This window comes from Mytilus californianus, unplaced genomic scaffold (genome assembly GCF_021869535.1).
Source record: "Mytilus californianus isolate M0D057914Y unplaced genomic scaffold, xbMytCali1.0.p SCAF_13, whole genome shotgun sequence".
Classification (NCBI taxonomy): domain Eukaryota; kingdom Metazoa; phylum Mollusca; class Bivalvia; order Mytilida; family Mytilidae; genus Mytilus; species Mytilus californianus.
In genome coordinates, this window is record NW_026262615.1 from 32,738,749 (window position 1) to 32,753,924 (window position 15,176).

The following is a 15,176-nucleotide window of genomic DNA, read 5'->3' on the forward strand; positions in this document are numbered from 1 at the left end:
TATATAATTTTTATCAATGACAGTCAAATCAATTTGTTTTTATGTTTATATACTTTAGACATTTGGAATATAAGATTTTATCAACTTTTTTTTACTCTTGATACTTTATGTTTTAAGATATATGTTAACTTATTAAACATGTTAAACGTCTCAGAAGCTTTTTGTTACTTGTACGTAAAACTATACCTAGCCATGTTAAAATGCATTCTGCCTTTCAAAATCGGTTGGCATGACATCGTTTTTTCTTGATTACTTTTTACAATTTCTTCTCATGAGTTTACGGTTTGATAGCAAAACAACCAATATAGGTCAAAATAGTATATGCTCACTCTGCCTAAGAAGTAACAACCTTGAATTTGGTATAATTACTTTCTATATTTAATGAAAATATATTAATCCAATCATGCCAGTACCGTAGCAATGTCTTCTTTGGATATTTGATTAATAGTTCAAACTAAAATCAACTGTTATAATCTGATACAAATTGGGTACTAAATGATATAGTCAACCATACAATTTTATTTCGAATATGCCTTAACTTGGTCGAAAACACTACAACTGGTCTCTTTATATATATTAAGGCAGTCTGTGTGTTTGTCTATTCAATATAATGTTTATCCACCTTTTAAGTGTTTGACTGTTATGATCTCTGTTATTTTCCTTTTATAACGTTATTATAACCTTTTTCAAGTGTTGAAATCTCTTACTGTATAAACAATAGATATATAAAATTCAAACAATGTACATCAATGTGCTGTAATTTGAAAACATCAACAATCGTTAAGTCTAAAAGGACATGTTCTCACCTATCGTGGTTTGTTAAACTAGTGGGAAATGCATATCATATATTTTAGGAATGTTTTCAATACAGAATCCTAGATTTTGGTTACTGTTTGAGGTAAATCATTTTGTCATCGCCAGAGGTATTCTTTGATTCATATTCAATTTGACTATTATTTAAAACACTTCTCTGAAAAATACAAAGGTAAGCAGGCTATATGATAAGACAATTCACTAGAATTATGATTGTTTTCATATAGGTAGCAAAAATATCAGCAGTATTTGTTGAGATTACGAGTTCATCATCTAATAATATCTTTGGTCATTCTGCTTCAAACATAATTATGGAAATACAATGAATTAACATTTTATACCGACGTTCATGACGAAGGTAAATCAAGAAATGCACTTTCAATACATGAAATTTAAAAATTGTTTTTTTTCAGATAGAGGGACACTGAAGAAAACTCTTTCTTCGAACCGGTCAAAAGGCAAAAAGTGGTTATTTGTCAAATACAAGAATATAATGTGTTAAACAATTAGTCGTTGATAAAGACATTTACAAGTTCTGCTTCATTCTTTCTGTAATAAATACGTATGGTACATAGGTCAAAGCTACGCTTTAGCACATATATGTCTCTCATAGGTTATATTTAGGTAAAATAACTGGACGTTTAGTAAGATTTGGAATTGGAAATCAAGATCTACACATGAAACATGGTATCTGTTGAAAAGAAGATGTAATGTTATAACTGTCATCAACTTGACACGTGGTGATCATCAAAGTTACCAATCTAATAATCTTAGTAAACAAGACGAGATCAGTGGTGCTAGAAACAAAACATACGGAAAGACAAATCCCCACCTTAAAACCCTTACTGTTGTGCCAAATTTGGATAAGCCCATATGTACCTGGAAACATACTAAACTACATAGAAAGTAAAAAAAATGTCAATTGGACTTGCTCGACCATCACGTAATTATTTTGTGGAAATAACAAAGGTTAAATTGTTTCCATGAACCCGATTTGTTATGAGGTATTTTGTTGCTCAAACATAAGTTTCCTGTTTCGTTATTTTCTTTTCTCCTTGGTATCTTTTTCTTTTTCAGAAATTATATAACATATTTAACTATATTAAGATCAGGAGATGTGTTATGATTACCAATAAGACAACTTTGCCCCAAATTTCAAATAAAGGGATGCGATCTATCATTGGCAACCGTACGGTCTTCAACAATGAGAAAACCCGATACCGGATAGTCGGCTATGAAAGGCCTCGACATGCAAAATGTGAAACAATTCGATTGAGGAAACAAATGGCCTAATTTATAACAAAATAATTTACGAAAAACAAATATGTCGGACATTAATCAACGACAACCACTGAACTACAAGCTACTGACTTTGGACAGACGCATAAAGCATGTAGCGGGGTTAGACATGTTTGTAAAGGTTCAATTCTCTCCCTTACCTGGGACAATGGTGTTACAGCACAACTTAAGAACAAACTGATTATAATTGGCTTACCTCAAAAGACTGTTAAGAGGAACGAAAACAACTAACATAAAAACAATAGACACAAAGCACCGAAATACTAGTACTATATATATATATATAGCTAGCAGTTACTTAAAGTTAGTTCAAATCCAATGACATTAAATTATCTTCTCCAAAACTAAGGTTTCAGTCATAACACATCTAACGGATTTGTTATAAGACCTCATGAAAAATAATGGATGCTCAGTGTGAATTTACATTGTTTGCAAGCAAAAGCAATGTGAACGGCAAACTAATGCTATATTAACCGACATGTGTTGAATGTTTGTTCTAAAACAATAAAAAATGAAATGTTTTGATTTCTACAAATAAAAACAGGTTGTAAACAGTTAATCCGAACTTTTCTGATTGGGTTCCATTAATATATCCCCCAGAACTAGAAATTAAAGAAACAAAAGACACGGCTTCCTCCGCCTCATTTTTAGACTTATATCTCGAATTTGACATACACAGTCATCTCAGTACCAGAATCTATGACAAACGAGACGATTTTAATTTTAAAATTATAAATTTCCCCCACCTTAGTAGCAATATACCAACTTCACCTGCATATGGGATAAACATTTCCCAACTTATTCGATATTCAAGAGCTTGCAGCTCCTACTCAGACTTTGTAAAACGTCACCAGTGTCTGAGCAGAAAGTTGATGAGCCAGGGGTATGTCAAAGAACGCCTCGTCCTTTTTCTAAAAAAGTTCATCGGAAGGTACCAAGACCTTGTTGATAAATATTCCGTATCAACTTCACAAATAATACATGATGGTCTTGAAATATAGATTCTGCATTCTGACGTTGTTTATCATCTTAATAATGTGTAATATTGTTCTTTCATTTGTCTTTGTTCTATTATTAATATTACTTTTACTGTTTGGTTTGTTTTCTGTGATATCCATTTGTCGTGGCTAGGTACTTATACATCCCGTCAATGTGTTTGTATTATCTTTCATTTTTGCTGGTGTGTTTTGTATATGCGACATTTTGTGTTTCTGTGGTTCTTATAACGTGACTCTGTACTTTAAAAGATCCCGGCATTATGTTATTGTTCTATTATATGTCATTATGTTATTGTTCTATTATAAATTTGAAAATACTTTGAACGACAAACGACAAATTTATTTTACTCGCGTAGTGGTATTAACCATATGTGGATTCTTAAAAATTCTAAAAAACTTCTGGACAATTTTAAATCTCGGTCTATTTCTGAAATTAATTCTAACATAACTTTTGATTTTTTAACCCTGTATACCAACATTCCCCATGTGAAATTATAAAATTGTTTTGAATAAACATTGAATGACAAACTTTTTTCTAATGTGACGTTTACATTTTCTGACGTCAGACACGCGAAACAATGAATGTGGTTTTTAATTTGTTAGATCTTTTGTGCTTTTTTGTAAATAATTGTTTGTTTTGATATTGTAGCACAGTGATGACTGCTGTACCCATATTTTGACTATTTTATTTATAATGTCTGTTTTGTTCACGCATCGTTGTAAATATAACGGAATTCGATAAGACTGTCGTACAAGTGAGAGGTTTAGCGCTATAAAACCAGGTTCAATCCACCATTTTCTACATTTGAAAATGCCTGTACCAAGTCAGGAATATGACAGTTGTTGTCCATTCGTTTGATTTCTTTTGTCATTTGATTTTGCCATGTGATTAGGGACTTTCCGATTGAATTTTCCTCGGAGTTCAGTATTTTTGTGATTTTACCTTTTTTATATTGACTGTTATTGTTGCTATTTATCTATTGCAATTCATTAAAAATTCTGACCCAATTGCAATTTGTTTAAATCAAACCAAAATGTTCAGCTGGTCTGAAATTGTAACCAACTGCTGTAGAAAACCAGTCAAGTCATCATAATGAAAGGTCATTTGTATAGCAATTCAAAAATTACTACACTTTACTCTTTACAATAACAACATGTATAGACATTTGTAGCAACGTTTTCATAATAGCAATGAAGTGGAATTACAGTCTTATATTGCGTTTTGGTGACATGACTGTGGTTTTCTACAGAAGTTGGTTAAAATTGAATTGTTTGGTATGATAAAAGAAATTGCAATTTGGTAAGAATTTTGAATAAACTGCAATAGGTGGAGAGCAACATTTACACATGTTACAGTCAGGTCACAGTAAAATAGAGCGGAAGTAATGTTGATAATCTATAAATAGAAAGAATATTTCTCAATGATAATATTTCCCAATGATTATTTATAGCTAAATGATGTATTTTCAAATGTTAGATATGTTAGTAGTTATGTTTGTAACCATTTTTGTAGTTTACTGTCATATATTTGAAAACAAAAAGATTTCATAGCATGTCACTTGTTGGATTTCCACATATACATGCAGGTTTATTAACATTCATTTCATATGATGAAAAAAAAAATATAAATAGACTGAAAAGCTGGAAAACCTGAAAATATTAATATCTAATATCATGTTTTATCAGTCAGCGGTTAAATATAGATCTATGAAATAAAACATGGAGACAGAAGACTTGGAAAAGACCAAAAAGACAAATAAAATATATTAAATTATGCTTGGAAAGGGTAAGTTTGATTAAATATTTTACATATCTTAGATGGTTAATTATTCAATATTATAAACTAACTAGTATATTCAATAGTTTAGGTAAATACTAGGTCTGTTTTCACACATGTTGGTTTTCTTAACAAATATTGTAAATATGATATAATAAAATAAGTAATGGTCACAAGTCGTGTTTACAATTTATGAGCACGAAGAATAAATATTTTGAATGGTTTCTGTCGGGTGATAATTCATTACTATTATTAACTCTAAAGGGTTGCGTCGGTATTGACTGTATTCGTGGATGAAGTTCCGCCTACTAATTTGCATTACGGTGTATTTATAATAAGGATACGAATTCCAATATTTTGTTCCAATTAAAAGGTCATATCAAGAGCGATTATATTTACAATGTTTGCAGAACTATATAACTATTAAAATACCAATTTGATAATCAGAGAGAGATAGAGGTCATAGAAACGTTATTAATATTCATAAAATGATGTGAATTGCTTAGTTAATATATGTAGATATATGTATACATTATAGATTAATATGTTAAAACATATTAACAAAAACAGGTTATGTATTCATCAAGCAAACATTGTTATTGTGCGATATGGGTCATTTTAAAAAAATGTCGAATGTTGAAATAGCAAAATCGATTTAAAGATATTAATTCAAACAACCCTCGTCATAAGCAAATCAAAACAAACAGTACTTATATATATAAAAAGATGCAATCTTGATAATGTCATACAAGAATATATTGAAACATTTTTAAATAGGTAATGCAATATTTTGTCTCTCCTGTTATCATGTTCAAAAGAAATTTCGGGTTATTTCAAAGAGGCTTCGATATAATTGTAAGCTTGTTTTTCGTAGCCAATAAGATGGTTTCAAGAGTAAAATTTTCTATCTATTTTCATTCTGTAAAATGATAGATTATTTGTCAATTTTCCATGCTGCACTGAAAAATGCCTCTACAAATTGGTTTTCAAAGATTATAAAAATTACCATCAGTAATGCAAGTCTAAGATAGCAATTAATAATGTTCAGCATGTTTTCTCTCTTTCTAATAAACCAATCATCAAGTAATTCCCTCGCATGTTGGATTACTTTTGTCTTTATATTATTGGTAACAGGAACGTACTTTAATGATATATCACCATATTAAGTTCTGTCCTGTTTCCCTTTTTGTCTATCCTGTAACCGATAGCAGTATTGCATCTGCAAATGCTAAATTGCGAAGATTAAGACGTTATGACCTTTAGATGAGTTCAAAGAACGAAACATTTAATTATGTGTAAAACGATATGTAATTAACAAATTTTTAAAGACGTTATTGTCTATCCTGTTACTATAACCATAGCAACCATAGTAACATAATAGACATAACAGGATAGACAAACTTCTTCATTTTTTTGAATGCTGTTGTGAAATAACTACTCCCCTTGATGAAGTGATAATGTTTTTCTGTTGTGATTTTGGTTTCCAACATGTTATGGCACTTTTTACAAGTATAATATTGGTGTAATTAATAAATATGTTGGTAACAGCATAGAAATGACAAAAAGGTACCCACTATTTTTTTCACTAAATGTCTTGAATTTTTTTTTCTCTACACTGTTATACAAGAAACGTGCTGTGTTAAAAGTTAAGGTTACTTTGCGATTTTGAAATCAACACTGACAAGTTCAATATTCATCGGGAGAATAATTAAACCGTTGATTTAAGTAGTTGTAACAGGATAGACATGAACTTCATGAACGCTGATTAAATTTCATTTGTAGAAAAAAATGCTTCATATAATAATAAAGAAGCTGCGATTTTTCATAAGAGTTATTATTAACATTCTAAAACTAAGTCCCTTTTGTAGATATCAAGGCAATCAGAAAATATGAAAAAAAATCATTTGAAATGTGTTACCCTGACACTGTACGCATATAAATTACGAAAAAATCGGACTTAAATATATTATAATTCTTATCAAAATCGATCTAAATCGTGTTTATTATTAATGTTCCGACTCATAAATTCTACAAACTTTCATTTAAACACTTACAACTGCATTTTCCTTTAGAAATAAAATTTTAGCATAGGTGTACGGAATATTCAACATTTGTTTGAAAATGACCCATATAATGCATACTTCTATACAATATTGATGTTTTATCCGAGCTCGAAGCATTTATTCATATCAGTTTCATCAATTTTAAGTATAGGGAACATTCTACATGCTCGTCTACATGTTCTGATGTAACATGTTCTTTATTTTCAACTTTATCCAATGTGCATGTGTGATCTATTTATATATGATTTGCTTATATTTCTGTTTTATCTTTAAGGACTGAGAACGAATTATAATCTCATACAATGCTTGGTTATAATTTATGTGAATTATTTTAGTTGCAAGCATTTTATTTACTAGAAAAGTTTTAATTGAAAAATAGTTGAGAAATGTACCCTTATCTGATGTAAATGTATTTTCCTTAAAATCTTTCCAATAGTAAGAAAAGGTTTACATATGTACACTTAATTACATACCATACCACCGTTTATAGTTAGGTTTGACAAATCTGGTTCTTTCTATTAATGTATATACAGGACAATCGTGATAAAGTATGATCCAAAAGAAAAGTTTGATGAAAAAATGCATTGTATAATAAACCATCTTTTTGTATTTTCTAGCCTATCAGAAAAAAACCAATACATATGATACATGTAATATTGAAAAAGAAGCATCCCTACTTCAAATATAACAGTAACGTTAATTGAATTTTTTAGTTTACCCCTATGATATGTGTCATAAATAGTGTGTGAGTTTTACCATGTAGATATTATTCTGGTTTTTTTTAATTGCAACTGACATAGTAGAAATAATTTACCAAAATTTACCACCATGACAACTGTATATTAGAATTTTATCATCATTTTGAAAATACAAGTGTAACCTATCCATTATCCTTTGACAAAGTTTTCACTGTTGTTGATGAAAAGAATAATGTAGTCTCTTTGGACGTCAGGGGAAGTTAATTACATCATATCAATTTATTATCGATATTATCTTATGCATTTAACTTATACAGTTGCAAAACTAGTTGCACTAAAGTTTAAAAAAATGCTAAAACAGAAGACGTTTTATACAAATTGAATTGGTTAGAATACATTAAAAATTTAAATTTATGTATAAATCTGACCACAGGGCTCAAAGGCAGGCATATAAATCATAACAAAACAGATATACAATATAACAACTTTCGTTCGTCCTTTCATATAACTATGTTGCTGATTGGAAACGCTTGATCAGAACACAAACATTAACATTATTAAATGGACAGAAGAGTCAGGTCACCTGTCCTAAATAAAGAGGGATAACACTAATATTTCTTTATCTTTAATTATGTCATATAATTAATAATAAAATGTATTCAAATCTTATTTTGAGTCAATGAATAAAATAGGTAAATCAGTAATATAGGCCAACGAGAAAGCGATCACACCAAACAAAAGAATAAAACAAAGGGCGTCGAAATGTTAACCTCTTCACAAGGTTGTCGCACCATTAAGGATTTAGATCTTTGCAATATTCTTTTGAATTTATTCATATTTGATAAACTTTGGATGATATAGAGCTTGATACAATGTATAGACATTTGTCTTTTCCTAAGGACATTATGTTGCCTCATTGATATCATTTGGTTATGTTTGTCGTTACACATGTCGGAAGCTATATCATTGTCGTTACGAATGTAGGTAGCTATCGCATTGTCGTATACACATATTGCCTTTTGACCGGATTTTCGAAGGAAAAATTGGTTTTTGATTTGGGGATGTACGGCGGGCGGGCGGCCAGGCTTTCGGCTGCCAAACAGTGTCCGTTTACCGTCAAATTAAGATATGTTGTTTCCTGTGACCTAATGAAGGTCAAGTTAAATTTTCACGATTTTAGCTTTTCTCGTTGTTGAGTTATAGCCCTTTCCAAGAATTAATTTTTTGATGAAATACTAATGATTACTCCATTTCTGTTTAAAGGGAAATAACTCATTTTTTAAAAGATTTTTAAAAGACATTGTTTTAATGATAAATGACATTTTGGATTTTTTTTCTTTTCTTTTGGTAAATTGTTTGAAGAATTTTGTGGTAGGTATCTTTGTTTTTCTGTATAAACTAATTTTCTGAATGCTATATATAATTTTTTTTTTTGATGAAGTGAACTCCTTTAATTAGATAATAATTTATTTTTATTACAGGATATGTCATTACGTTACATTGTGTAGATAAAGTTGTTGACATTGATGGATAAGTTGCAGATCTATATTAATTTGTGACAAATAAAAGAAAAAATATTTGGAACTATTAATTATATTTGATTATACTTTGAAAATAGATATACGTTGTGTAACATCATATCTAATTTTAGAGAACTATTTTTAGTGGTTAAATCATATTTTTGATTATAATTTGAAAATAAATATATATAACATCATATCTAATTTTAGAGAACTATTTTCTAGTGATTAAATAATATATAATTTTAGAGAACTATGTGTTTAACATTTATTTAGCTTGAGTATTTTCCTTTGAACAGAAAATTATATGGATAAAATTAAACTTTCATTTCCACATAAATTAAATATATATATGGTTCTTTCAAATGCGGAATCTAAACCTTGTTTCTAACTATTAGATTTTTGGGCCCAGTTTTCAAGTTGGTCCAAATCAGGGTCCAAAATTAAACTTTGTTTGATTCAACAAAAATTATACTTATGGAGTTCTTTGAAATGCTGAATCTAACCATGTATTTAGAGATTTTGGATTGTGGGCTTCTTCACCAAATTGGTCCACATTGAGGTCCAAAGGGTCCTAAATTAAACTTTTGTTTGATTTCATCAAAAATTAAATTCTTAGGGTACCTTGATATGCTGATTCTAACAATATACTTAGATTTTCGAAATTGGACCATAATAGGGAAATGTCCAATTTCAAATTATTCAGTTCTTTGACCACATTCATTTTGTGTTACAAACCTATGCTGTGTCAAATATGAAATTACAATTCGAATTCAGAGCTGTTTTAAGCTAATGTAGTGTCCATACTTGCTCAACTGTTCAGGGTTCGACCTTTGCAGGAAATCCGGTTTGCTGTCACTCTGACAGCCTCTTGTATTGATATCCTTTCCTATGCGGTTCTAATTTTTTTTCTTTATCGTCACCTAATTTACTTTCGGATAACCTCTATACGTAGTGTGTAATACTGTTATTTGATGGATTTCGCTTCCTTCTTCTAATAAGAGCGTTTTTAAGAACTATGAAAATAAGTAGATATGGTATGCTAACCAATGAGATAACTATTCAACAAAGTCCAGGTAAAGCGGATTTAAGCAATTATTGGCCACCTACCCTAACCTACATAAAGGCTGTGAACTAGCCACCATTGTCACTGCAAAGAACATAATTAACTGACCTTCAGAAAACAATTTGGCAAATCAAAATTGGTTCCGGTATGTTGTCACCAATAGTGACTTTGTTTTAAAATGTTAAGGAAATTAATTGCCATAATTGAGCATCAATATACTTATTTTGTATGAATCTTCATTAAAATCATGGTAAAATAAGCACTTTTCTTTCCGAAAGACAAATCGTATTCTAACTTGAAAGGCAAGACCGAACTGCACAAAAGGGAACTACAAAAATTAACGTTTGTTAACATGTGAGATAGCGTTTTAGAATTAAAATGTATTGATTAATACAGCTATTTCCTGGGCCTTTGCTTCATCGTTTTAACAGATTTGTATCACGGCTTTACAATGTGTTAACTCAATTTTTACGTTTTGATCATTTTTCATAGGAGGCAATTCTTTTTATTGCAGACATTTGTCAATTGTTTTTTGCGGTAACATCTTTATTTACTCAGCTAGTGTCACCTTGTTTAACAGGTCAAAAACTACGAAAAGGATTATGTTGCTGGACGACACTGTGTGAAGGTAATCCTTCTTAGTTGCAACACTCTATTTACATTAGCTAATACTTTTATGCGTGTGTACTTTACTTAACATTGCCATAATACATATGTATCTGTGTATAGTTTACATATATGTGTCACCCTTTATTGTAGAAATGCGATGGTATTATTATTTTAATAACATTGATGTTCGTGTCATCTTCTTCTTCTTTTTCTTCTTCTTCTTTGTCTTCTTCACTCAGAGTTCAATGAAAAAAATATACCGTTTGCCATAAGATGAAAACTTTTAACGTGTTGTATATTATAATCATAATTTTAATCACTATTTTGATAATATATTAAAAGGATAAAAGGAATTCCATAAAAATTGGACGTAACATCAGATCATACAACCAACAACTGACTCTGCATTGAGCATTAACATGATCATTTACACGAAGACTTATTTTATATTTGTAGGATAATTCCCACCTGCAATATTGTATTATTCGGTTTTAATATAAGAGGTTAATTGTGTAAGAATGTATTCAAGCTCCTACTGCATCTTCACTGAAATAGTATAAGAAGTATAAGAAATCTACTCCCTTTTTTTATTCATAGAAATAAAGTAACGGAAATGGGTGCCAAATGACAAAGAAAAAAAAATTAAAAGCTCCCCCCCCCCCAAAAAAAAAAAATATTAAAATTATGTAGCGTAAAAAGCATCAAGATTGAAACTAAAGAACAAAAGGAGGAACATTTTTAATTATACAAGGGACGTATTTTAGACGAAGGCTTTTTACCATGCCAAACTCAAAATGGAACTGATGTCTGTGAACAATGCCCGGATGGCGAATATGTGCGTGGGGTATATCCAACTAGTGGATTCAAAAGTTCTCCATGTGTTGAAATTCGGCGTTGTTTGCAAGGTAATTGGAAAAGAAGTTTTAAACAAAGTAAACATGCCACCATTATGACACAAATTGATCCCTCATTTAATTTAACGGTACGTTAATATTTACATGGGCGAGGATATGCAACATTAAGAAAATTATGAATAAGGAGTTTGTTTTAAAAATAAAAATAAAGCAATGTGGGCGAACGTTAACGAGATTGCAACCGTATTGCACAATGAAACAAGAAAAACAAAGGCAACAGTAGTATACCGCTGTTCAATAATCATAATTCGATTAAGCAAAAACAAATCCGGGTGTCAAACTAAAACCGAAGGAAACACATCAACTATAAAAGGAAAACAATGGAACAACAGAAACACTGAACTACAACAAAAGCAAACGCCAACATACATAGAAACGGACTGTAGATAAAAACTGCTATATTTCTGACTTGGTACAGGACATTTTAAGAAAACAATGGTGGACTGTACCTGGTTTTATGGCTAGCCAAACTTCCCGCTTATATAGCAATGCTAAAAATACCGATAAATGACAACACTACGTGACAGGAATACAGTACAAACAAACGGAAGAACACTCAGCACTGAGAAATACATACATAGATAATAGTATATTACAACATGTAAACCGCAGATTAACAACGGACACCTCCCATGAATTTACGACAGCACACCAGGACACCACAAACAAAATATAAACTGCGCATCACATGAATGGATCAACGTTATAAAAAGTGACGTATTTTTTGTGACGTTTATAATATCATAGGAAAATTTCTAAAAATAAAATAGATTTGTTTTATTTAAAGACATGTACATGAATATTAGATTAGGAGTGAGTTTGTAATGGTGTTATTTTAAGTAATTTCTAACCATGACAAGAGTATCAAAATGAAATTGTGTTTGTAATGGTGTTATCATTTGTATTTTCTAACCGTGTCGGTTTTTCTTCTAAATCAAAACTGTGTATTAACAAAAAATCCTGTGCATATAATTGCTTTAAACTTAAAACCATATAAATGAAGTAGTTGATTTTTCATCTTAACTTTTACATACATATAGAAAATAAAAATAAAATTATTGTAATATAAGGCAAGATCATATAAGACCAAACAGTTAACACATATGAAAACAAACAACATAAAACAAAAACCCTGTAGACGAACCACGAGTCCATTTCATTTTCAGTACATTAATATACGGTCTTCAACAATAGACCATTGTCTGTTCCTGATGGCAAGCATGATTCCTACGAAAGTGTGAATACATTTGGAAGAGACAACTATTTTCTACAAAAAAATTAATGCAAACAAAATCTATAATATTTGGTCAATGGACCAATCAGATTTAAAAGAACGGACATGGTTTTTTGACAGTAACATCATTTTGCATCAAGCTATGTTTGGTATAATTCAATGTGAATTTGGTTTCTGTTTATGCATAAAAGGTTCAGAGAAGATTAATATTGTTTCTTATATATTCAAATGATTTCCACCATAATGAGAAATCTACAGACGCCATGTTTTCTTTCAACCAGAAGGATATACAAACATTATAAAATATCTATGCATTATTTCTATCAAGTTTAGTACGTCTACAATTGATAATTATGTTCATGGATGAGGGTGAAAACAGTATACTTTAGCTTTCAAACATTTGAATGAGTATTCATAGGAAAAATGACTGAGAAAGCTCTTCGTCCACGGCAAGTGGGACTTTGAAATATTTTCAATATTTGATTATTTATAGAAGAAATACGGGACGATTCTGGTAAATGTGTTTGTAACCGAGCTGAAGGATACATAAGAAGATTAGATAACTGTGAACCAACTGATATAAAGTTTGATAAACCCGGAATCGAACTCAGCGAGCAAGGTAACTGATCATGACATTTATAAAGTTTTGTTTTCAGTTTTTAACACTAGCGAGGTCAATGAAGGTGGCACAGTAGTATTTACATTCCGGAATTTAGGTTGCTCTTTTGTGTACCCTACTTAAGTCGATGTATCTGAACAGTGTGATTGGACAAAAAATACAGTATCTACTGAAGATACTTTCCCAAACTGAAGGATGAATCAGGTGTAGAAAAATAATAAATAATTTTACATACAGGTGAAAATGAATTTTTGAGATTTTTTTCAGATTTTAAATTCACAAAAGACCTGAAAGCACTAGTGGCCTTAAGTATATAAAGATAGCAAAAAAGCATCATACATATTCAAATTAATTTCTGAATAATATAATAAAATTACATCAGTTGACTGTGTATGTAGAATTTTGGGCAGTGTTAGAAAGTGGTGAAAATTTAAAAAAAAGGCTATCATTATCCCTAAAGGCCAGGAAGTACTACCGTGCCACCTTAACTGGTATATATATAATGTACACTAAATTAATTATGTTATTTGTTTTACCTATTCAATTTGTAAGTTTTTTAATAAAAAGATGATTAAGGACAACTAGAATAAGAAACACTATAATAGTAAAATCAACAAATTGAATGGAAGCAACAGTAGTTTTCCGATGTTAAACGATAGAATAAAAAAAGACAAGCGAAAAGATAGCTCTTATAATGTGCTTTCACAAAAATTATATACAGTATCGAAATTTTGACTATATGAAACGATTATCTGATTTATACTAAATTTTTTTTCATTTGAGTTAACGTTTCCGCAATTTATTTCTGCATAAAATTAGCAAATGTTAGTAAAATGTAGAACAATCATTTGCAGCCATTCTCAATGACATTAAATTTAGACCCCAAATCTACCTTAAGCTCTATATATTCATTCTATTTTGTGTTTTTGATACAGGATTCTGTGAATCTTGCAAAGAAAACTTTTATAAAGATATCAATAGCAACGATCTATGCAAACAAAAAAGAAAAATCATGTGAGTACAGTCCATTTTTAATTTTCCAATGTACATTTAGGTAAAAACAATGAATGTTATAATTTATGGGCGCAAGACACATGTTTTTAAAATAACATGCATTAGGTACATGAGGTACGCGTATGAACAAAAGTTTAAAAAGTTAAATATACAAATAACATGCAAAATGGTCGAAAGACTGAAGGTTAACGACCGTGCGAGACCTTCATGAGTATTCAAGTCTCCATTTTAGACTATGTCTGAATGAGTTCGTACCCTACTTTTAGCACAATAAAAACATATTAAGAACTGAAAATTAAAAATCTATTAATGTTGCCAATATGACATCAATAGTAGTACCCCTGTTCTCTGAAGTCGACTAGCAGTGGTGTATGGTATTCGTGCACAGAACACATGTTCGGGAATAACCTTCAGTAGGTACACGTGTGAAAAAAAGTAAAATCACAAAAACACTGAACTCCGAGGAAAACTCAAAAAGGAAAGTCCCTTATCAAATGTCAAAATCAAAAGCTCAAACACATCAAACGAATGGATAACAACTGTCATATTCCT

General features: G+C 30.3%; 1 protein-coding gene across 1 annotated transcript in view; it reads left to right on the plus strand.

Annotated features, from left to right (window-relative positions):
* The first annotated feature begins 10,753 nt into the window (after positions 1 to 10,753).
* The window catches only part of LOC127723527 (uncharacterized), a 77,864-nt gene continuing 73,441 nt past the window's right edge, over positions 10,754 to 15,176 (plus strand). Inside the window, exons 1-4 of the mRNA XM_052230167.1 lie at positions 10,754 to 10,862; positions 11,608 to 11,748; positions 13,485 to 13,610; positions 14,546 to 14,624. The gene's annotated coding sequence lies outside the window, so the exon portion shown is untranslated. The remainder of the gene's footprint in view (positions 10,863 to 11,607; positions 11,749 to 13,484; positions 13,611 to 14,545; positions 14,625 to 15,176) is intronic.